The 24,805-nt window shown below is 45.3% G+C and overlaps 1 long non-coding RNA gene across 1 annotated transcript; it reads left to right on the top strand.

The window, feature by feature from the left end:
* LOC106502915 lies at positions 17,534–19,633 on the top strand. The gene is made up of 3 exons (XR_001296590.2): positions 17,534–17,623; positions 18,412–18,475; positions 19,271–19,633. It is a non-coding gene; the product is annotated as an uncharacterized LOC106502915 (long non-coding RNA).

The following is a 24,805-nucleotide window of genomic DNA, read 5'->3' as shown; positions in this document are numbered from 1 at the left end:
AATGTGTGAAGTCAGGAGCCACCCCGCGGAGCCATGAGTGTGATAAGTTGCCCAGTAAACACACGGCACCAGTCAGTAACATTTATTTATGCTACTACGACATTTGAAGCCCTATGAACATTACAGCAACACTAATTCTGATTTTTTTAACTTTTTCCCCTATACTCTTCACCTCCTAATCAAACCAAATCCCAAAACAGACCCTTTGTTTCTGACTTTTCTACATCCTTAGACTGTTACGATATGGTTAACATGAAAATATCATTAAAAGCATCAGAGGAAGAATTTAAGACTCCGTGGGGCTATTAACTTTTCATGTTCAGCAGATGAGTTTGAGTCAATTCTTAGCTAGCCTTTTCAGTTAATGAGTGAGAGTTAATTCCACCTGAGAAGTAGCAATGGTGGTCACCTTAAGACTCTGTTACTGAGAAAATATGGATACTGTGTAATCATGAGTTATGAAGGGAGAGAAAACAGGACTTCTACAAAGGCATTATTTGCACTGGCATCACCAATTGCATTCAATGTTCACTCACTCAACACATTCAGATATTCAATACATTCATCCAGCTATTACTGAGCACCTACTATATGCCAGATGCTGGAGATACAATGGCATATAGGGAAGACAATGTTCCTGGCTTTCACAGAGCCTACATATCAACTGGAAAAATGGACAGGGGTCAAGAAAATACATAAGATAATTTCAGATGGTGAAGTATGCTGTGAAGACCACACAGTGGGCCATGGCAGAAAGCACCGCAGCAGAGGCAGCATTGGGTAGGGAACATGAGGACAGCCTCTCTGAAAAGGCAATACGCGAACTGAGACCTGAATGTTGAGAAAGGTCCAGACCAAAGATCAGAGGAAAGAATGTTCCAGATGGAAGAAACAACTAGGGAAACATCTTGAGGGAACACTATGTTTGGAGTATTTGAGGGCTAAAGTTGGAAGGACCAGAGTGTGCAGGCAGATGGTAAAACCAAAGAGATGCGCTGGAATGGGGAGCGCCACATCTTTCAGGCCACGGCAAGGAGTCTGGATTTTATTACAAGTGCAAAGGGTAGCCAGAGAAAAGTTTTAAGCAAAGCAGAACTGGATTTACATTTTTAAAAGGTCGCTCAGCTGTTGTGTAAAGAGTAGACCCAGGAAAGTTAGAGCAAAAGCAGTCAAGAAACTCTACTGGTCCGTCAGTCATGCAGGCACATGGTGAGGGTGGCCTTGCCTGACAGTGGTAATCACCAATTAACAAAAGAGTAGATGAGCCAAGAATGTATTTCAGAGATAGCAGTAACAGGACCGGATGATGAATTCAATGTGGAGATGTGAAAAAGAGCAGACGAATCAAATGTGAACCCAGCTTGGGGGTTCTGAATATATTAGGTCCCCACTACTGACACAAGGGGAGACTAGAGCAGGAACAGTTTGAGGGTGGCATTGGGAAAGTCAAGAGTTCTGTTTTAAAACATGGTGTGTAAAACAGCTGCTAGACACTCAAGGAGTTAAAAGTTCATTCTGGGCCTCATGGGAGGGTCTGCAGCCGAAGATCTAAGTTGGGGAGTCATTGACATATAATCTTAAACCATATGTCTGCCTGAGGTTATGGAAATAAAGATTTTTTTAGTGCCCAAGACCTAGTTTAGGCTTGCAAGAGATCACTGAGAAGGGCTCATGAGGCAGAAAGAAAACCAGAAGATGGTAGTGTCAGCCCAGCCATGGAGAGGGAGAGATTAACCCATGTTTAATGACCATTCAACTCTCAGCACAATCAAAGCTGATCCTGGGCCAGGCACTGGGATCACAGTGGTGAACAAGACACTGCCAGACCCTCAAGGAACTTACAGTCTAATGGAATTACGAGCGGCACCCAGAGAATGGGGAATTTAAATTTTGTTTCTTGGCAGTATAGCTTCTGACTCAATTACAACAACACTAGAACAAAGCAGAACATATTCCAACTGAAAAAGAAAGTTAAAGCTACAGGTAATCATTGTTGGAGTCCTCCCATTTTATGTACAGATCAGTAGATGCTTAAACATTGGCTGTGGCACAACCTACCAGTTATTGAACTTGTATTCTGTTCAACTTCTATGAGACTTTGAAAGTCTTGCAAGTAAGACTTACAAAAAGGGGACTATCAGCTGTCCAGTGGCATTTAGTGTCCCCAGAAAACTGTGAAAATTGAGAGGACCGCGAGAAGGGGATCCACCACCCTGAATGCTCTGTTATACCTTGATACAAGTGCACAAGGTTAGAAAAATGACATAAACAGCTCTGAAGACAAATGGTAGCCCCGGGAGATGGTGATGGACAGGGAGGCCTGGTGTGCTGCGATTCATGGGGTCGCAAAGAGTCGGACATGACTGAGCGACTGAACTGAACTGAAATGAACTGAAGGGAAAATCCATGAAGTTCACTGGGATTGGATCGAGGCCGTCAGTACTGAATTTTCTGGATCATAGTAATGGAGTGGAATTTACAAAATGGGATTCAGATACATTTCTGATAGAGTGTAGAGACTGTCTGTCACCCTTCAGCCATCCCATCCCCTTTGTCCTGCTTCTCCTGATTCTCTGCCCCTGGGCTCCTGCAGAAGCCACACTGGTCATCACAACACAGGAAAGCCTAAAGACCTGAGGAAACAACCTAAATTTGTGCATCAACAAGGCCGCTGGCAAAGCAGCTTACATAAAAAGCTTGTACAATATTAGATACACAAGTTACGTACACAGAGTGTCCTGAGGTTCTCTGAACCTAAAAGGAGCATCTCAACTGAAGGAAAAGATGCCACAATAAAAGAACTGGTGAAACTCCCCTCCTTCACAAACCAGCTTAAACAAGCGAATGGACAACAGCATTTAAGCATCTCACCATGGTAGAAGTGAGTAATTATTTGACCATCAGTAAGCAAGGGAGGTGGAATCCTCATTCATGGCATTCTTCCTATTGCAGCCATTTTGGACTTATTAGCCAGAAACACGAAACGACTCTAAATCAAGAGCTGGGAGACCAGACGACCTGGGGAAGTGCACATCAAGAGCAGAGGAGTCAAGCAGGAGGGCGTGAGGGTAACCGGTGCATTATGAACATTCTTGCACCAGAATTTCTTTTAGATATTAGTTTTGTTTTGTGGCTTTCTGTATTTCTCCCTCTCCCTCCAATTTCAGCCTGGTAACCTTAGTGTTTTAAATTCTCACTTCAGGGATATTGTCATGATGAAAAGCGGAAGCAAAATGAACCCATGGTTGTTGGGGAAAGCAAAAAGCCATCCAGCCACATTCTGGAGGTAGAGTAGGAAGGTGCCTGTGAGAAACGGGGAAGTGAGGGAAAAAGGTTTCCCAAGTCTAGGAAGGGGGCAAAGTCCAACGTCCCCTTGAGCAAAAGGGGACCAGATTCTGTTGCCTAGCAAGGTACTAGGAAGGTGGCAAAAGCCAAAAAAAGGAACAAGAGATCTTATTCCTGTTCCTTCATAAGCATGAAACGGAGGAAAAGCCACTGGTCTTGATTTGCACAGACGTGTACAGTTGTGACTGATGAGTCACCATGCCTTGGCCCGCTGTGACCTTGGAGCCATTCAGTAGCAGGGAGCTGCAAGAATGACTGTGGTTGAAGTTCAAAAGTAAACTCACGGATGTAACCTATTACCAGCTGACATAAGCAACTAGTTAGAATCATCATAAATAGAAAACACTCTTACTGGACTTTACAAGTCTGCCATCATCTTAATCCAAAACCTCAGTACTTTCATATACCATCTACGTATAATAGAATGAACTAACAAATTAACTATGCCAGGATTTGAGGGTGGAGGAACTTCTCTTTATATCCCCTCCTAGGAATCTAGGAAAGAAACTTAAAGTACATCAGTGAACAGCAGACTTCTCTTTTCTCACCCCTCTAGGTAGCCCCTCTTGATCCCTACCATACAATCTACAAGTGACTTCTCTCTCATCTAAATTTTGGTTGGTTCCTTTAGGCTGAACTTCCCTGGGCAGTCACCCTTTGGTGGGATCATTTCATCTCGAGATTTGAAAAATATATATTGCAAACTTGATTTCATCATTTCCTCAGTCAGGCTCCAGTGAACAGATTCACACACACTCACACACACACACACACACACACACACACACACACACACACACACCAAGTTCCTAAGAAAGAGATTTCAAAGCTCAATTGTTGTTTAATTCCTTTGCAATAAGCAGTGTGCCAGCCCAAGTTCTTTTTGGAAAGGCAGTACAATGAAGAGATCAGAATAGAATATTGCTTGGTAAACACAGAATCAGAAAAGAGAAAGTATTGTCTTGCTCAAAGCATATTAGAATCAAATATATATATATATAGCTTGGGGTAATCCTCCCCTTATCTGAAATAACTGACAAGATGAAACTATCCCATCAGAGATTCACTGATAACAAGTCATGCTATATTAATCAAATTTCTGATTTTGGTAGGGGGACAAAGATTAAGAAACAGCCACATTTTATTTTATACCTTGACCAGAAAAGGGTTTGACAAAATGTCTCATAATATTCACACCAACCAGGCAGAAATATGTATACAGGATGACAGGACAACCAGGTGAACCCGTCACTGTGTGATTAACCACAGTCGTATTCTGCTTGGCTTCATCACTCTCAACACTTTTTTGTATCACAGCAACAAAGACAAACATAGCGTCCCTCAATATATGCTAATTTCACAAAAAAAGAGAGGTAGAGCTGATATAAGCTGACTGAATTAAGACTCAGAACTATCTCAACCGACAGGACATTAATCTAAAATAATGAAATTTACTAAGGCTAGTTGGTAAATCCTACACTTAAATCAACCTGCTTTGAGTGTAAAATGGGAAACCTAGCTTCACAGCCTTTCAAATTTCTAGAAAAATGGAACAAATAACAGGGATATTTAATGACCTAGACCAAGTCTAGAGAAGGGTGAGCAGAACTGTAAAAGGACTTAAAAATATATTTTATGAAGAATGGTTGGGGTAGAGGAGAAAACATAATATAAGGAGCCAATAAGATTTACAATAATTATTGGGGACATTTGTTTTCTTTCTTGGAATATGCAAGTGGATTAGAGACTGGGGGGCTTTTATAGGGTACTGAAGGGTAAACAAGAACCCATGGGCCCCAGTTACAAGGAAAGCAGATTTCAGTTCAATAAAAATAACTTTTAAAAATAATCACAACTATCCTGAAGCAAAATAAACTACCTGTGAAGTTGGGAGCTCTCCATCACAAGACTTTTCAGAACAGTTTGAATGGCTATCTGCTACAACCTGCTCCCTACCGGGAAGCACACCAGTTCCCCCATCTGCAACTCAAGAGACCAAGGGGTCAGCTTTATAACAAAATATTAAGAACAATCCAAAGAAGTTGGACCAGGTCGAATTGCTGGTGGTCCTGCTCTGACCCAGGAAACTGGTCTTAGCATCTGGGTCTCTAACACATTTAATTATGACTTTTCATTTCCTCAAACACTGGTTTCAGTAGATAAAGCAGTTGTTTTACTACTTGGACCTCAAAACAAGCTGGTATTTTGCTTTTCATTCTGACCACTGTTTCTTAAACTGGAGTCTTATCTATGAACCCCAGTCTTTATAGCTAGGTCTCCAAAACCACCCCCAAGGAAGCCTGTCAAAACCCCAAGGCATAAAACAGCTGTCAGTCTACATCAACACCTACTGCCCACTGCCAAGAGACCTGATGCCAGCCGATCATCAGTTTTAGAGCAACTAACAAAAGTCCACCAAAGTTTTGCCGACAAAGGTCTGTCTAGTCAAAGCTATGATTTTTCCAGTAGTCATGTATGGATGTGAGAGTTGGACTGTAAAGAAAGCTGAGCGCCAAAGAATTAATGGTTTTGAACTGTGGTGTTGGAGAAGACTCTAGAAGAGTCCCTTGGAATGCAAGGAGATCAAACCAGTCAATTCTAAAGGAGATCAGTCCTGAATATTCATTGGAAGGACTGACGCTGAAGCTGAAACTCCAATACTTGGGCCACCTGATGCGAAGAACTGACTCACTGGAAAAGACCCTGATGCTGGGAAGGATTGAAGGCAGGAGGAGAAGGAAATGACAGAGGATGAGATGGTTGGATGGCATCACTGACTCAATGGACATGAGTTTGAGCAAGCTACGGGAGTTGGTGATGGACAGGGAAGCCTGGAGTGCTGCAGTCCGTGGGGCCGCAAAGAGCTGGACACAACTGAGTGACTGAACTGAACCGAACAAAATTCCTGATGAGTTGGGCTTGAAGTTCCCTCCTATATATCAGACACTGAGGATACAAAAATAGACACTTCTTGTCTCCACAAACTCCCTATTCCAGTGGGAAAGTCGTCACCTTAGCACACTGTTTATGCCACTAATAGAGCATATGAATGAAAAATTAGAACACAAATTATCCTCTGAAATACAGAGAAGTAAAGTACAGTAGTTCCCCCAACCTTACCCACAGTTTCACTTTCTGAGGTTTCAGTTACTTGTGGTCAACCACAGTTCGAAAATATTACACGAAAAATTCCAGAAATAAACAATTCATAAGTTTTAAATTGCATGTTGTTCTGAGTAGCATGATGAAATCTCATGTTGTCCACTCCCTCCCACCCTGGATGTGAATCATCTCCTTGTTCAAGGCATCCACACTGCACACACTACCCGCCTAGTTAGTATATGGAAGAAAGCCCAGTATCTATAGGGTTTGGTGCTATCCAGTTTCAGGCGTCCACTGAGGGTCTTGGCACACCCTGGAGACGAGGGAGGACTACTGTAGTCAAAACTTCCTTCTTGATGTGGTAGAGGGGAAGGTTTTCAGGAAACGACTTCAGAGGACATGGCACCTGAGCTTAATTGTGAAGAATGAGTAGGCTTTTCCCCCTGGAAAATGTGAAAGAGAGAAAGGCACTGCATTCTCTGCTGATGAAAGAACACAAAAAACAACCCCAAGGCACAAAATTCACCAGCGAACTCAGGAAATCGGACCACCTGGTCCGCTCCGATTAGAGCAACGGTGGCTGCTGCTGGCACCTCTGCAGGCCGCCCAGACTCTAGGAGTCTGTTCGGTCCCCAGGTATAAGTCATTCAAGCTATCGCACCCGGCTGTCAAAGCAAAGGCGATGCAGCAGAAAAGCGGACTAGATCAAGATTTCTCAATACCAGATGTTGGCCTGTCTGCTGCCCAAAACAAGTCATGAAAACAATGTTTGCTCTGAGATTATATTCTTCCTCTTTTTATGGAGTAAAAGACCCTTTTCTTTTGTAAACTGATGGTGACTGTAGATCAGGTTTAGATTTTTAATATTCTGACCTAAAAAAAAATCTTAGTCTTCCAAATTTTAGAGGGGATAGTTTGCTTTTTGTGAATCCATGTCTGGGAACCACCAGCAGAGAAGAGAGGTACCTCCCTACACATACATTTCCAAAACCCGGGATCTTCATTCCAGACTCCTAGCCCCGCCAAAGGTCCTCTTCTCCATGGGTCAGGTTAGGGTCTGCTGAGCAATTCCCCTTTTTCTGCAGTCATGATTATGCTGCCTCCCAGCAACCACGCTGCCAATTCCCAGAGGCCAAATTGCTGTGGAGTAACATTGAGACTATTGAGTTTCTGATTAACTTGAGTGGCCTCTTCATGACATTTACAACATGTAACAGATCAGCTCTGAGCAAAGAGATCAATCTGAACAGATTTTACAGACGGCGACTCTCATCTATTGCCTCTAAGTGCTAGTTATCTTTCACTGAAGCAGTAGTAACTCTTCTCTGTTGCAGCTCTGTTTTAAGGTCCACCAATACATTTAAAAGACGTTTACTCCTTGGAAGAAAAGTTATGACCAACCTAGACAGCATATTCAAAAGCAGAGACATTACTTTGCCAACTTAGGTCCGTCTAGTCAAGGCTATGGTTTTTCCTGTGGTCATGTATGGGTGTGAGAGTTGGACTGTGAAGAAGGCTGAGCGCTGAAGAATTGATGCTTTTAAACTGTGGTGTTGGAGAAGGCACTTGAGAGTCCCTTGGACTGCAAGGAGATCCAACCAGTCCATTCTGAAGGAGATCAGCCCTGGAATTTCTTGGAAGGAATGATGCTGAAGCTGAAACTCCAGGACTTTGGCCACCTCATGCGAAGAGTTGACTCATTGGAAAAGACTCTGATGCTGGGAGGGACTGGGGGCAGGAGGAGAAGGGGACGACCGAGGATGAGATGGCTGGATGGGATCACTGACTCGATGGACCTGAGTCTGAGTGAACTCTGGGAGTTGGTGATGGACAGGGAGGCCTGGCGTGCTGCGATTCATGGGGTCACAAAGAATCAGACATGACTGAGTGACTGAACTGAACTGAATACGTTCCCCCTGGCTTTAAGAGATTTGACCCTCCCAAATCTCATACCACCTGGGAGTCATTCTCTCCCTACGCCTCCTTAGTCTGAATATGCTGTCTGTGTTCTCTAGTGAGAAACCAGGGGTCCTACTTGCCAGAACTACAACCGAAAGGTAAGACTCCAGACTTAAGGTCTTGGAGGAAGAAGTATGCACAAGGGTGACGTAGCCCTTGAGTTAGGCTGCCTCCATCTCGGTGCCCTTCACTTCTCTTCTCTCTTCCAGCTCATTTTGCCCTCTCCCTTTCTCATGCCCATTCTTACCCCCACTCCATCAGTGCTTATTTGGGATATATTCTGCTTCTCTCCCTTGGATTTCCAATTTTAGATCATCTTTGCTCTACCCTCCACTTTTGTGGCCCCTTATTCCACCAGAGCTAATTTTGTGTATTTACCTACATGGAAATTTAACAAACTATTAGTTCAATTCAATAAATGCCTGTTTCCTGAACTCTTTGATATGCTTGACATTCAGGATACAGAGATAAAAAGAGCCTCTTCTGTGTCCTCAGGGAGCTCCAGAAAACAAGGGAAGAAGCTGTCTTCTACCTGGCTCTGACTCTAAAATTCTCTCCATTTTCTATCCCTCTTCTCACACACAAACCCAAGTCCCATGGGTAATTAACAAGATGAGTAATGGACTTTCACTTGCCTGCGGCAAGTTTGGAAAGAAGGTTTTTTAGCAAAAGTGGCTTTAAATAGTTCCAGTTGTTTTTGTTTTTCCCTTTGCACCTTTAAAAGGCTCTGAAAACCTGGTAAATATAACTGAACCATCAGAATCTTTTTGAGGGGTGGACTGCACAGGTGGGGAAACTTGGAGGACTTGACAGGTAGATGTCGTCTTTTCTGGGTCTCCACATTCCAGGCAATATCTGAGCTTTCTCTTTCTGGGTCTATCTTTCATGTTATATGATACTTTTCCCCTCTCAAGATGGAAACAACCCAGGGAAGCTATGAAAAGGGTAAGAGAGGGCGCCTGCCACCACTCAGCCACAAGAGCAGGCTTGAATGAGCAAGAAGAGCCACCCCACATGTTATGCTTCATCTGGAAACGCTGCTTCTGAATCTGCATCTTTCAGAAGAGGCTTTCCCCATTCATCAGAAACTCTCCATGTACCTCCTCTGAAGGAATAACCCCAGCCCATCCATGTCACTCAACTTGCCTTAATGTCCTCACCCATGACCTCACTTAACTAATGCAAGGGTCAACCATCTCCTAGACGCTCACCTTAGATTCTGGCCTGCCAAAGGAAAGCATTAACCATTCTATCTCCCAATTGCTCTCTGGCATATTTCTTATTTTTCACCAATATAGTTATTAGATACAAACTCAAGGAGAATTGGATTCAGAGCCCAAAGTTCTCCTGGACAGACAAAAAAAAAAGCCACCTCTGCCTTTTCTACTTTCTTTCTGCATTTGTTTTGCTAAACCCCACAATTCTGCCACCACTAAAGAGTGGACTAGAGAAAAAACCAGGGCTGGGGTGGCAAACAGTCTAGGAAGGATCTAGGAACTTCCCTGGTGGTCCAGTGGCTAAGATTTCACGCCCTCAATGTAGGGGCCCTAGGTTCGATCCCTGGTCCTGGAACTAGATCCTACGTGCTGCAACTGAGAGTTCACATGCCGCAGCTAAAGATCTGACATGCCACAACTAAGACTCAGCGCTGCCAAATTAACTTTTTTTCAGAGGTTAGGAAGAATCTAGAAAAGGAGTGATGGCTGTGCCTACCTTCTGTCAGAACTGAGACAAACGGAGCACATTATACCTGGGCACTGTTTCAGAGGCAACCCCCTTGTAATTAGGTCAACCATTTCCCCAGACAGGACATCCAGATGTTTCCATCAGGATCAAGGCACAATAGAGAAAGCCCACAGTAAGAATGAGTTTCAAGTGGAGCTGAGAAACCCTCACTCTCTTCCTCCTCCTCTCGCCTCCCATTCCTTCTCTTCCCCTCTCCAGTCCCAGATTTCTCTCCCTACACTGCTGGAGTTTTTTTGATGGGGTCTCAGAGGGGGTCTGACTTCCTTTCTTTGTTTGACTCCTAACCCCAGCACTCCTCACACTCAAGCCCTTTCACAACTCTGTCTTCTGGGCTGCCCACCAAAAGTCTAAAAGTGCAGGCTTTATCTCTATTATGTTAGACCCCCAAGGAGAGAGACAGAAAAGGCAGCTGGCAGGGGTTAGAGCTCCTTGCGCTCCATAGCCCCTTCCACATTCCCCAAGCAGACTGAGAACTGGGCACAGTGAATCCTGACTAGGTTCAGGCCTACTTCTGTAAAAGCAAACACCTTCTGCAAGCAGAGAGGATTGATCTGAAATGCACAGTGTAAACAAACAGTTCTTCCTGCAGCTTACAGCGCTCTAAAAACACAATGCACTCTGCATATTAGCTGAACTGTTTTTGATGGATCACAAGAACTTGGTTATCACCTCTTCCTAGACTGTCTAATCCGCTTTTTCTAGTTTAACTTCTTTCTATGCTTCTCTCTCCTCTTATCTGTTTTCTACCCCTACTAGCCCCCTCCTCCCATCTGTAGCTTTTTCCCCCCTCGGGAGAGCTGGGAGAGAGCAGGAAGTGAAGATAGCAGATGATTCAGAACTTTCCCAATCCCTAAACCTCAGAACCTCAGGTGCCCACACACCACGTGGCCCCACAGGAGGTGCAGCGAAGAGACGGTCCCTAGTACTTCCTACCATTGCATGGTTCTACCTAACTGGATGCGTCCCTGCTTACCCATAGGAAAACCAGTCACATCACACAGAGCCCTCATCAGAAGACCATCACTGGTAGGTTCTTCCAGTACTTTCCTAAACAACTCTGGAGGTCAACCAGGTCTGTTACAGCAGCCAAACATAGGCACCTTAGACTCCGGCCTGCTGAGGACCTCCATGACCCTGCCTTCCCCTTAGCTTTCTCCACCCCTCCACCATAAAACCAGAAGCTTATCAAGTATTATCTATTCCATCAGATGTTGCTATGTTATCAGTGTTTCCATTTACAGTTCTGAACTTGAAAATTTTTTCAACTGTCCCTCACTGAAGGCTCTTTCTTGGCAATTTCTCCTTTCTGGCCACTTAACCTCATCTAACCCAATAATTGGGGAGGAACCAGAGGATGGAAGAAAAAGAGTTGGAAACTCCGGAGAACCAGAGAAAATGTGAGGATGAAACAAAAGCAGAAAGTGTCTGCTTTCTAGAGCATTCCAGGGGAACAGTCAGAGATGTGAGTCCTCTTGTTTGCTCATCCTCCCTTAAAAGGTAACTTGTATCTAGGAACATGATACTCCAAACCACCATCACAACTTGATGAGAAACTGTTTTGGCCTAGAAGTTTGTGCCCCACAATTCTGTAATAATGGGACCAAGTGGCCTTCGGGTAGGGCCTAGCATTCCCCTTGGGACTCTGGCCACCAGCCAGGACACACTCAGGCTACTTCAAGATGTATGCCATTCTCCAGCATTCTTCTCTCCCCACCCAGGAAGCTTCTACTGAAGCACATTTGACCCAACTGAGGCTCAGTCCCTAACCTTTCACTGAAGCCTCCTCTCAGGCTGACTGACTAGCACCCATCAGTCACCTCAGACACACAGTCTCTTCAGTTACCTTGGAGTCAATCAACAGAGCTTGCTCGGGCTCTGCTACTGACATCCCTCATCTGTTTCCCAGCCACATACCCACAAGCCTGCCAATGTCCAAGGAGACTGTTGAACAGACCACTAGACTCCAGAGCTCGCCCAAGGCGCCTCCCCATTGCCCACACCCTTCTCCTTCAGGCCCATCTGCTCACTGTTTTAGCAGTTGCACAAATTCATTTTTTAGGTATTGAGTACGTTCATATTTTCTTTGAGGTTTAGTTTCTATTATTAGGCTCCAAACCTGTCTTCTCTGTGAAGAAATGGCCCTTCTTTTAAGAAAAATTACTTTGAGAGAATTTGTATTTTCAGTATTAATTTTATAAAAGTATAAAGACTGGATTCTGTAACCATCGGGAGGATGGCCATGTGGGGACCGGAAATGCTGTTCTTAGGAATTTCCAAAAAGGGAACAAAGAGGGAAATGTGAGTTCAGGGCAGCATTTTCCTTCTTTGGCCAATAACCTGACAACTCTGCTCTGTCTATCACAGTTACAGCTTGACTCCCTTCCCAGTCCAAGAAAATCTTCTACATAGGTTGGAAGTAGAAGATAACAGGGACTTGCATCCCAACTAGTCAAGGTTCCTCTGACAGTGGGAATTCTGCAGACAAGAATACTGTAGTGGGTTGCCATGCCCTCCTCCAGGGGATCTTTCCAACCCAGAAATTGAAGCCAGGTCTCCTGCACGGCAAGCAGATTCTTTACCGTCTGAGACACCAGGGAAGCCCCCGACAAAGAGAAATCTAGGTGAAATCACAGGATTCCAAAAATCAGAGGGGCTGCCCAGAGGCTGGAGGAGATAGGAACTAAAAAACCTATAAAGATGAGCTTCATGGGCAGACTAGGCTAGGCTCACCCTACTTGAGAAGGGCCAAGGAGACACTGTAGTGGAGGAGACAGCCCCAGGGTCTGGGAAGAATCCATTTTCCACCGGATCAAACTGAGAACAAGTTTGGAATCCAATCCAAAGAGCTAACAGCAAGTTTAGGATCAGAGCAGGTTCCAAACCAGCCAAAAGATCTCTTGGCCCCTGTATTTCACATTTTCTTATTTTTTCTTCTTAAACTTTTAACTTCCCGGTCAAAGTTCCTTTTGAAAAATTTCAGTCTCATCATAGGCTGCTATGGTGAAAAGGCTCTGCTTAATTCCATGGCAGTAGTAGCGCTCCCTGTCTCCTCTGCCCTACGCTTCTCATCAGAGGGGCTTTGGAGAAGGAAAGGACAACTGACCAGAGGAGGACAACAGTAAGAAAATGCCTTCCAAGGATGAGAAACTTTTATTTCCTTTCAATCTGACATTATTATTTCCTTCCAGTCTCACATAGAAAAAACAACTCACCCAAAACATTATTCCTAAATCTTAGAAGCATCAAGCTCCAATTATGCCACAGGGAGAAGAAAGAATTGAAGGAGACTCATCTCAATTTCTTGTGGCCAAAAAGAAGACTTAATTATGCCATAAAATGCCTCCCTGAGGAGCGACCCTGGGGCGTCGCCTTCAAACTGTCTTACTGCTCCCATCTGAGGCTCACTACCACGTCCACCCAGGGCTGTGCTCCTCTCGCAACACATCTCCTTTCCCAACCACATTTTTTCAGTAGATTAAGGGGGTAAAACTTCATGACTCCCTCCAGCCCCCTAACTCCACGTTGTATCCCCAATTCTACCTTCTCCTGCCTGTGCCCAGATGGAAAGGGAAAAGGGCGGCCATTGTGGCTTGTCTCTCAGAAATGCTCTTCCTTAGTGGTTTGGCAGCCAGCACAAACCACTGTCTCACTTCACTCCCTCACAAGCTGAGGAACCCTTCTTTAGCAAATAGAGGCACCCAACTCAAATTAAGCTCAGAAAGTACTGTGGTTGCAGTAGAGGGTTCTAAATTCTGGATTAAGAAGGAAGATATCCCTTGAGGATGAGCGTAACCACTAAGTTGGAGAACAGAAAAGAGACGTAGAGAGTCTGTTACTGCCTGAGTGTACCTGTCTTTCTTTCCACCTCTGAGGAGGGCTATCATCTAGGCTCAGTCTCTCCACAGCCCTCTCTCTCTCCTGTTTTTCAATCCCTTCCCTCATCCCTGCTCCTCATTTTACTGTAAGAACATGAGTGACAACAGGCTGAGGAGGCTGAGGAGGCTGAGAAGGCTGAGAAGTCTCACAGATAAAGACAGATGCAGGATATGGCCCAGGACAGCCAGAGGAAAGCAAGTGAGTCATTCATTTAGGTGCCCACCTGCCCTCTTCCCACAGGCTGTTTCTCCCTTCAGAATAAGTTTTCGCTGCCTACCTGACTTCCCCTCCTGATTCTTAGCCTCTTTATTGACCACCAGATCCCATTATAAGAGGGAAGCCCTTGGGCATGGCATGTAAGATCAGGAGATAAGTAACTCCTGGCTGGTCAACCATTTCCCTTCTTCTTGGACATTTTCCATATCTTGAGTTCCCAAGACAAGGCCACAGCAAAGAAAGGCATTCGTCTTCCCACATAAAAATCGTTTTCACTGTACACATACTTCCCACACATTGAGAGGATTTAGCTGAGGATGCTGAGGGTGCTGAGGGTGAGTAGTGGAAGCCACTTTCTAAATCCCCAGAAAACCCTCAACCCATTCTAAACATCACTGGCATTTTATTAGGACTATCTCAGGAGGAAGAACAAAAAGAGACCTCCTTAGATGACCTGAAGACGAATCAGTTTAATGGGATTCTCTCCGATTTCTCTAGCACATTTGTTTGCCTCTTTCGCCTCTGTTTATTTCCTCTTCTCTATCACCAACTCAATCGTGCTCTTCTCTGGCCTACATGGTTTCTCTCTGCGGAAGGGGTGAGTACCTTCCTCTGCTATCAACAGTTGGCTTCAGGGCCCTGTTCAGTAGCTGTATCATCCTTGCCCAGGCCCTACTTCCTTCCCAGCCTCTTGTCTGAGTCCTGCTCAGTTTCTCAGAAGTATTTCTAGTCACTGTGGGCAAACCATCCAAGATCAACAAAAACTAGCCTTCACTGATAGCCAGTCAAACGCCCACCATGCCCCCGCCCCCCACCACCGTACTCCATTATATTCTCCATCCCAGGGCCAACAGCTCCTCTTGCGATACTATTATCACTTGCCTTAGTGCCCCAACTGCAATGCCACTCTCTTGCCACATCCCATGGCTGCTCCAAAGCAGCTCATTTCACTCCTATTCAACTGCTTATTTAGCCCTTGATCCATGGGTGTCAAAAATCAGAGCATCTTCCAGAAGGTGATTGCCTAGATTTGGTTCTTCAACTACCCATTGCCTATTTCATTTGTCCCACCCATATCTGAAACCCATGATAAGATCATCAGGAACTGCCTGTGAGCATCAGCAAGATTCTGAAGGGTTTATGTAAAACGGGTCTAAACTTTAGTAAATGTGAGGCTTTCTGGAATCCTGAAATACTGAGAATGCTATAAATTTTCTTTATAAGTTAATAGAAATTTCTTCCGTGGAAACAGAAGTAGAAAAGACTTTGGAGACTTGGCAACTAAGTTATTTAACTAGATTATTTAAGGGCTAGCTCTTGGCTCTCTCAGTCTGACGTTGGCACCTCTTGTCACTGGCCTCCATCTTGCCTCAGTCCTTCTCATCTTTGTCCTTTTCTTCCCTATCTCCTCTTGTTTCCCTCTGGCTGACCTTATCTCCATCCTACTACCCTTTTTCTCCCAGGCACAATAGGCCAGAGCCCCTTAGCTTGGGGAGGCTAGTCCACATGGCTTTGCACTTCCACTGTGGGCCTATGGGTTCCCCATCTTTCAATAGATCCATATTAAGGGAACTCAGAAGGACTCTCTATTCTTCCTTCAACATCACCTTCTCTTAGCTACCTCAGCACTGCCAACTCTGCACACCGCCCCCCAGCAAATACCTCTGATTCGATAACTGGATAAAGGGGAACACAGAAACTAGTGAGGATAGGAAAGACCAAGGGAAATGGAGTACAACTTGGGGGTTCTTTTCTCTGTTCAGAACCGTCATGAGCTGTACTATGTACTCCCCAGAATATTCAGGAGCCTCCAGTGATATATACACCTTCCCTGTCAAAGAGAAAATGATTTGTTTCAGGGTCTGTTGGAGGAGTCTTTCTCTCTCAGCCCTTAAAGACCAGTGGTCCCTGAGAAAGTTGACACTTGTGACAATGACTGATGGGAATTTCCAAAGGAGTCTTGAATCTAACCATTCCCTCTTCCCAAGAGAGACAACAAGGCGGGCCCGTCCCCAAGACCCCCTCCCAGCAACCATGACAACCTACCCAGTGCTTGCCCACACCGAGTCCCAATCCCCTTCTCATCTGCACCTCCCTCTTTCGCTTCATTTCTAACAGGTACCATTTAAGATATGTTTGGGAAGGACCATAAATAATCTCTCTTCATGCTCCCAGCTCTACCACATTTGACACCCTTAACTCTTCATAATTCAATCCTCCCTTCTCATCTTCCAAGAGGGGAGGCTCCTGCAGTTCCCATAATTACAGTATGCACAAGAGGGCATGGCCTATTTTCCTGGTTCTTTCTTTTACTTCTCCACTCAGTTCCTATTCCATTTTGACTATGAGACTCTTAACAGCCCCTCTCCCACCCCGCAAGTGGTGTAATAGCTAGCACTTACTGAGTGACAACTATGTGCCAGGCATGTAGCTGCCCAGCTTTTCTGGGAGCTGGGAGTCCCTACAGAAGTCGTCTCCCTTTTGCCCTACTTGCCATCTCAATTCTCTATTCCAACTCTCTTCATCTCTGACACCTTCTTCTAAAAAAATTGTATGGTGATCCACTGCCGCTCTTTCAGAGGCCACATCTTCCCTGGCTTACCCTTACAAGATGGACCACTCCATCTCTGGGCTCCAACTATTCCGATATACTTTAGAAGAATCTAACTCCAGGCCTCCCCTTTCGCTATCCATGACAGCGCTTACTTAGAGGCCTTTGCAAAGAGACCGTTTCCACGAGTAAGATCACCACAACCACTGCCCCACCTGCCTGCCAAGCTCGTCCCTAGCTCCCGGACGTTTAGAGTCCCCAGAAGTGGTCGCATCATTTCACCCAGGTCCTAGAACCTATCCAGGTCCCAGGAAAAGCCTCAGCATTTCATACAAGCTATAAAAGCTTCAGGAAACACCTTAAACTCTGGCCTTCTGAGGGCTACCTAAAGGTAGACTGGCCACCTTCCCACCCTCCAGCCCAGTTGCTTTCCCACCAGCTTCTTAATAAATCAGGCCCCACCCCATTTATAAGCGTGATCCCCCAAACGCATGTCTCCTTTGAAGAACATTTCCTTTCGCCCTTTACTAAGAAGTCGCGGGATTTCAGGTATGAACAAGGGCCAACCAGATATGGCCAAAACCGTTATCCCAGGGTCTCGCGATGAGAGCACGGGCTGTTAACGGCCACAGCGCTTTCAAGATTCATCATTCATTGGGCTGCCGACCTGTCAGTCACTTCTGCTGGGCCAATGAGTAACATTGCCTCACAAGAAACAGCGGTTGGAGGGCAGGCCAGTGGTTCCCTGACTTTCTGACCCCAGAGGTGGCCCTGCTGTTCTCATCTGCAGCTTGCAACTAACTGTTCGTGCCTACGCATCATAGATAGGTGGGCATCAGGAGGGAGGATCATTGAGTCAGCCTAGACCCACGCACAGGTTACGGAATTTGGAGGGGGAAGGGACAAAAGGAAAAGGTTTAGCGCCAACTAAACGTTGGAGTTCCTTAACAGTAATAGCATTGGGAAGGGTGCGTTAGTTCAATTCTGCCCAAACCCTGCTGGTTCCCTTACTGTGTGAACCTCTGTTGGTCTCTTCCTTGTCCTGGGCCTCAGTTGCTTTTTCATAAGGAGGGGATTGATCCCTCAAGATCTCTCATGCTTCTTATTTTTTGATATTTCAAAAGACAAGGAGGAGAGAACCCAGCTTAACCGCTGTCCCGTTAATTGTGAAGGGGAAGGCAGTAGGTCAGAGGTGAAGAAGGATCTAGAACCAAGAGGATGTTCAAAAGGAATGAAAGAGTGATGCCCTCTAGCATGAGGGAGAGTTTGAGGAGGGGGATAGCTTGCCAGAGGACCTCTCTGAGCGTGGATTCAAAAGATAGAAAAAGCATTTTGGCCAGTGTCTATAACAGGGTTGGGGTGGGGAAGGGAGCACAGTGGAGCTTAAAGAATCTCCTCTCACCCATTTATGGGTCGTTTTTTTGTTCTTGTTTTTCTGGAGTTTCCTACAAAAAGGTTCTTTTTTGGCAGGTGGGGGGAAGTTACTCTGAAGAGTTTGGCGAAGTTGAGCAAGGATCTGTTCCCACGGTATAAGTGAAACCCCTTCATTTACTGTCTTCTGTTTTCTCAACCAACACCACCTGCAGAAGCTGACAATGACCCTTGGGCTTTTCCAGTGGTTACCACAATACCATTTCCTGCCGCCTGGAGGGAAGACAGAGTAATTGTTGGCAGCAAGAGGTGAGTATGGGTAGGGAAAAGGAAACTCTTTCCCCTCTCCCCAGCCCTCCTCCTCTCTTTTTCTTTCCCTCATATCCTTCTGCCCAGCCCTTTCCTCCTCCCACCTGCTGACTCCAGCCAGGGTCACACCAATTTTCATTTTTCACTGCCTCCTCAGAAATTCAGGGGGCCTGAAGGCATGCTCAGGAAAAGCTATTCCCTGGCACAACCTCTCCATTGTCTGCTCCGCTGAGAAGTAATCAGTTTCCAGAAATTTTGAGAAATTGATTTTCAGCAAGAGGGCACCAAGTCATTTCTCTAGCCCATGGGGTATCTGCATATTTGACATTGGCCTTCCTAACACTGGCCTCCCCCTGGTGGTTCAGATGGTAAAGAATCTGCTGCAATGCAGGAGACCTGGGTTCAATCCCTGGGTCAGGAAGATCCCCTGTAGAAGGGAATGGCTACCCACTCCAGTGTTCTTGCCTGGAGAATTCCATAGACAGAGATGGCAGGCTACAGTCCTTGGAGTCACAAAGAGTTGAACAGGACTGATGGACTAACACTAACACTTCATGAGTTAGAGGTTGTCAGCCGAGGAGGTATAATAACTTCATCCAAACCCAAATAATGTCTTGCCATTTAGCTTTCTACCAAGATTTCTACATCTCAAACCATCCACCTTCCACACAACTGGGGTTTTTTCCCCCCTTTATGTCTCATATTTCTTGCTGTCACTCTGTTCTCCTCACTGTCTCTTTTCCTGTGTCTTTTTCTCTGGTTTAATTTGTTTTTCCTTTTGTTTTCTGAGGCCAGAGTGGAACCTGGAGATGATGTGGGCATGTTGGTTTTCAAAGGAAAAGACCTGAGCCTCCACCTTAAGAGACAGACTCACCCTCTCCAACCTAGTGGGGGTGAATGTTGCCCCCAGCTCCTCAGATACCCGCTTGGTACTAGGCTTGTTCTCCAGGCTTATTAGAAGAGTACCCCTTACTCTAACCCAACATCCTCAATGATTATCACCCCTGCCTCCTAGCTCCCATGTCCACCCCCATGGCAGGGCCCCCACAGAAGCAAAACATAGTCACCTTAGACTCTGGCATACTGAAGCCAGGCCCTGTTCCTGTCAGCCTCACCTTCCTGCTAACTTGTATTTAATAAAAATATTATTAAATGGTATTCATGTGTCTAAAGTACTGTTTAAGTATTTGTTGTTTCAAACTGTAACATTAAATTATATTCTTCTTTTCCCCATTATATTCTTTATGGGACCCAAATGTTAGAAGCTGAGAATGAGTAAAGTTGGAGAAAGTGTGACAATATACATTTCTCAATAGTGATCGCAAAGCTTGGTACTCACAGGTAAAGTGTTTGAGAACACAAATGGTCCTAACCACTTAAGCCAAGAATATGGTTTCCCTGGGTACCAGACACAGCTTTCATTTAGTTGAAGGGCATTTCCACTACTCTGTCAGGATGTTATGTAATAGCAATATACAGGTCAGAAAGACCTTCTTGTTGTTTATATTAAAAAATGCCCTAAAATAGTGACATTTGGTTTGGTCCTTCTAGTCAACTATTATGTAGCTGTTAAAAAAATACATTTGAAAACTTTCTTATGACAGACATAAAAAAGCATATTCTAAAACTATATGCAAAATCTTCTAAAGATAAACACCAAAAATTCCAGAAGAGGTTGGAATTCTGGCTGACTTTTATTTTGTTACACATTTTTTTATTTTCTGTTATAAAATGAGCATGTATTATAAACAAACAAAAATCCAAATTGTAAAAGTAGTTGGTTCTTCCCTGTTGTAAATGAAGAAAGAACTGGAATGAACTGATTGAGGGAGCTCTTTTTAAGTGAACCGTGAACTTCCAGATGTTCAAGCTGGTTTTAGAAAAGGCAGAAGAACCAGAGATCAAATTGCCAACATCCACGGGATCATGGAAAAAGCAAGCACGTACAAGAAAAACATCTATTTCTGCTTTATTGACTATACCAAAGCCTTTGACTGGATCACAATAAACTGTGGAAAATTCTGAAAGAGATGGGAATACCAGACCACCTGACCTGCCTCTTGAGAAACCTATAGGCAGGTCGGGAAGCAACAGTTCAAACTGGACATGGAACAACAGACTGGTTCCAAATAGGAAAAAGGAGTATGTCAAGCCTGTTTGTCACCCTGCTTATTTAACTTATATGCAGAGTACATCATGAGAAACGCTGGGCTGGAAGAAGCACAAGCTGGTATCAAGATTGCTGGGAGAAATATCAATGACCTCAGATATGCAGATGACACCACCCTTATGGCAGAAAGTGAAGAGGAACTAAAAACCCTCTTGAGGAAAGTGAAAGAGAGTGAAAAAGTTGGCTTAAAGCTCAACATTCAGAAAACGAAGATCATGGCATCTGGTCCCATCATTTCATGGGGACTAGATGGGGAAACAGTGGAAACAGTGGCAGACTTTATTTTGGGGGGGCTCCAAAATCACTGCAGATGGTGATTGCAGCCATGAAATTAAAAGATGCTTACTCCTTGGAAGGAAAGTTATGACCAACATAGAGAGCATATTCAACAGCAGAGACATTACTTTGCCAACAAAGGTCCGTCCAGTCAAGGCTATGGCTTTTCCAGTGGTCATGTATGGTTGTGAGAGTTGGACTGTGAAGAAAGCTGAGCGCCGAAGAATTGATGCATTTGAACTGCGTTGTTGGAGAAGACTCTTGAGGGTCCCTTGGACTGCAAGGAGATCCAACCAGTCCATTCTGAAGGAGATTGGTCCTGGGTGTTCTTTGGAAGGAATGATGCTAAAGCTGAAACTCCAATACTTTGGCCACCTCATGTGAAGAGTTGACTCATTGGGAAAAACTCTGATGCTGGGAAAGATTGGGGGCAGGAGGAGAAGGGGACGACAGAGGATGAGATGGCTGGATGGCATCACCGACTCGATGGATGTGAGTTTGAATGAACTCCGGGAGTTGGTGATGGACACGAAGGCCTGGTGTGCTGCAATTCATGGGGTCGCAAAGAGTCGGACACGACTGAGTGACTGAACTGAACTGAACTGACAACCTGGCAGGGGAGGTGGAACATTTAATGGGAGTCAGGATCCCACAGACTTGCAAACTGTCGGGAAGATACAGGCAGATTCAGATCTGGTGGAGGACAAGACAATGTATATTCCACTTCATCTTCACTCACTCTTGCTTTCTTATGCCTTCTCTGTGCTATAATGACAAGCATTCCATACTGAAGGGCAAAACACCTGAGTTCAAATCCTGACCCTGGCCCCTGCTAGGTGGGTATCAAGCATTCAATCCTGCAGAACCTTAGCTAGATGATCGTGTGATGAACCTTAGCCAGATGATCAAAGGCCCTCACCTCAGGGCCTTTGCACTTGCTTTTCCAACACTCTTTCTGGAATGCCATGCTCCCAGATCTTCCTGTGGTTTGTTCCCTCCTACATTTAGGTCTAGATGCAAACAGCAACTCCTCAAAGAGTTCCTCACTCCAATAACGTCTGGTAACATTTTTTTCTATTTTATTTTCCCTGAGCATTGATCCCTAACTAAAATAATCTTCTGCTTTGCTTAATTGCTTATTGTCTCTTAGAAATTAAATTCTCGGGGAGCAGGAATCTAGTCTTGAGCTCTGTATCCCCAGTGCCTAAAACACAGCCTGCCGCTAATTAAATAAGTCAGGCGCCGGGGTGATACAATTTCACCATGTTTTCTCATTTAATCTTCCTAAGACTCGTGTAGTTTTCCTAAGAGGGAAAGGTTAAGCACAGAGAGGTGAAATACATTGAGTAAGTGGCAGAGCCAGAATTAGAACTAATTCCAGAATACTTTCCACTTCGCTACCCTTCCCTCCCATGCAGCCGGTGTGGGGCCTGTTTGGGAGAGAGAGGGCTGGGACAGTTCAAGGGCAGCGAACATCAAGAGCCAAGTCTCCCAGCCCAGAAAGTTCAAAACAGTAAAAGGACTGAATTGCACATGGACATAGGAAGCCGTGGGAGTGAAGGACGGAAAGAGCCGGAGGGGCTTGGTTGCAATTCCAGAACTTGAGAGCGTTTTATGAGTATCTGAGCAGCACACATTCCCTTTTATTCACCCCATGAAGAGAAATCGAACACCTCCTGTGGGCTTTAAGCGGTTCAGCACGTCGCTGGAATGGGCAGTCCCTGTCCTTAATTGAACACCTACTGTGCGCTCTGCACGGCTCAGGGCCCATCTAGGCTGGGAGAGTCTTGTCCTTGTCCTCCCGTATCTGGGGTACTGCAACTGGGATGTCTGGTTAGCAGGGGTTACCTGCCCTGAGCAGAGACAGATGGGAGTTTTCAGTCATCATTAAGGTTTATTGACCAGCGCGGCTGGAATTTCCCAGAGAGAGGATTAATCTCGCTACCGACTGAGAGCAGACACCCTGCTGGGAGTAGTTACATAAATTCTGTTGCTCAAATTAATTAGGATTGTGATTCATTTGTTTAATGAGGAAGAAGCTGATGGTGGCAAGAGGCAAGCCGGCGGGCCTTTCAGAAACCAGACAATTCCAGGTGACGCTGCGGCAGGTGGAAGGGCTGGCCAGGGTCGGAACCAGGCCCTGACGTGGCGGAAGGACCCGACCAATCAGTAGGAGGAATAAACTGAGGCAGGCAGAGACAGCCAATCAGAATACACTGCTCATTGAGAGGCGGGTGTGGGGCTCGCTGGCTCCCAGATCTTTCTCCCTGTTAGGCTTGCAAGCGAGGAAGGACGTCTCAGCTTCATCCCCGGTATTCCATCCTCCTCTTTTTTCAAAGCGGTGGAGAAAAATGCCAACAGCTGAAATCGCATCCATTTCCTCACGTCCCCCCAAAAGCCAGATTATTTTGTTCACAGAAGGAAGGATTCTTTCAATAAAGATCTATTGCTTAAAGCATATAGAAACATTTGTCTCTTATTTCCACCTCTACTTGTAAAGAGAGCCCTCCCCTTTACCCAGAATGTCCCTGTTTACCAAACCCTGTCAGTGTCCTTCACTGCATCTGGGAGTCCCTCCTATAATGGTAACTGACCAGGACGGCGCAACCTAGGGAAACCGAGAGTCTGGCAGCACCAGACTTTTCGTGAAGCAGGAACATTGTCAAAAGCATGCGTCTGGCTGCCCCAGGGGCTTCATTCTCTTCCCAAACGAGGCGGAGAAGCTTTGCCTGGAACTTGGTCAGTTACTCTGCACTCAGAGAATGGGTAGCCATGAAGGGGCACCGATCTGGGAACCGGAAGTCTAAAAACAGATGACCTAGGACAGGTCTTGTCAGTCTCTGAGCTTCACTTTCCTTCTTGGAAGGCGGCTACTTTCTGCTCTAAGGAGAATGGAGCTTCGGCTCCGGCACCCTACAGAGTGTCCCCCCTCCGGCAGTTAGAGGTCATTTTGACATCGAAGTCAGATCTTGGCACTTCTAATGTTTTAAAACCCTCCAATGGCTTTCCAACACATTGGGAAATTTTTTTAATATGAAAAATGTAAACTGACATTTATTCCACGGCTAAGGAGGCCCACAAGATCCAGCCCCTGCCTTCCTCTCTGACCTCAACCTCTGCAGCAACCCCTCCCTCACCACATCAGCCTTTCTTTTAGAATACAAAAAGCCCACTCCATCAGGCCTCTGCACTGGCTGAGGCTTTTCCCTGGAAGGTTCTTCCTCAGCTCTTTGTATGGGCAGAAACTTACCATTTCTTTCTCTGCGTGAATGTCACCTTCTTGGAGACACCTTCCCTCAGTATGCAGTCTAAGGTAATTCAGGCTCAGGAATTCCCCAGCAGTTCAGTGGTTAGAGCTCTGCACTTCCACTGCAGGGGCCATGGATTTGATCCCTGGTCAAGGAACTAAGATCCCGCAAACCAAAAACAAAACAAACAAAAAAAAAGTAATTCAGGCTCTATCCATTCAGTTCAGTTCAGTTCAGTCGCTCAGTCATGTCCGACTCTGCGACCTCATGAACTGCAGCACGCCACGCCTCCCTGTCCCTCACCAACTCCTGGAGTCCACCCAAATCCATGTCCGTTGAGTCAGTGATGCTATCCAACCATCTCATCTTCTGTCGTCCCCTTCTCCTGCCCTCAATCTTTTCAAGCATCAGGGTCTTTTCAAATGAGTCAGCTCTTTGCATCAGGTGGCCAAGGTATTGGAGTTTCAGCTTCAGCGTCAGTCCTTCCAATGAATATTCAGGACTGATCTCCTTTAGGATGGACTGGTTGGATCTCCTTGCAGTCCAAGGGACTCTCAAAAGTCCTCTCCAACACCACAGTTCAAAAGCATCAATTCTTTGGTGCTCAGCTTTCTTCACGGTCCAACTCTCACATCC

The sequence above is a fragment of the Capra hircus genome, chromosome 15, assembly GCF_001704415.2.
Source record: "Capra hircus breed San Clemente chromosome 15, ASM170441v1, whole genome shotgun sequence".
NCBI classification, from domain to species: domain Eukaryota; kingdom Metazoa; phylum Chordata; class Mammalia; order Artiodactyla; family Bovidae; genus Capra; species Capra hircus.
Note: the sequence above shows the minus strand (reverse complement) of the source record. Positions and strands in the feature narration are given on the sequence as shown.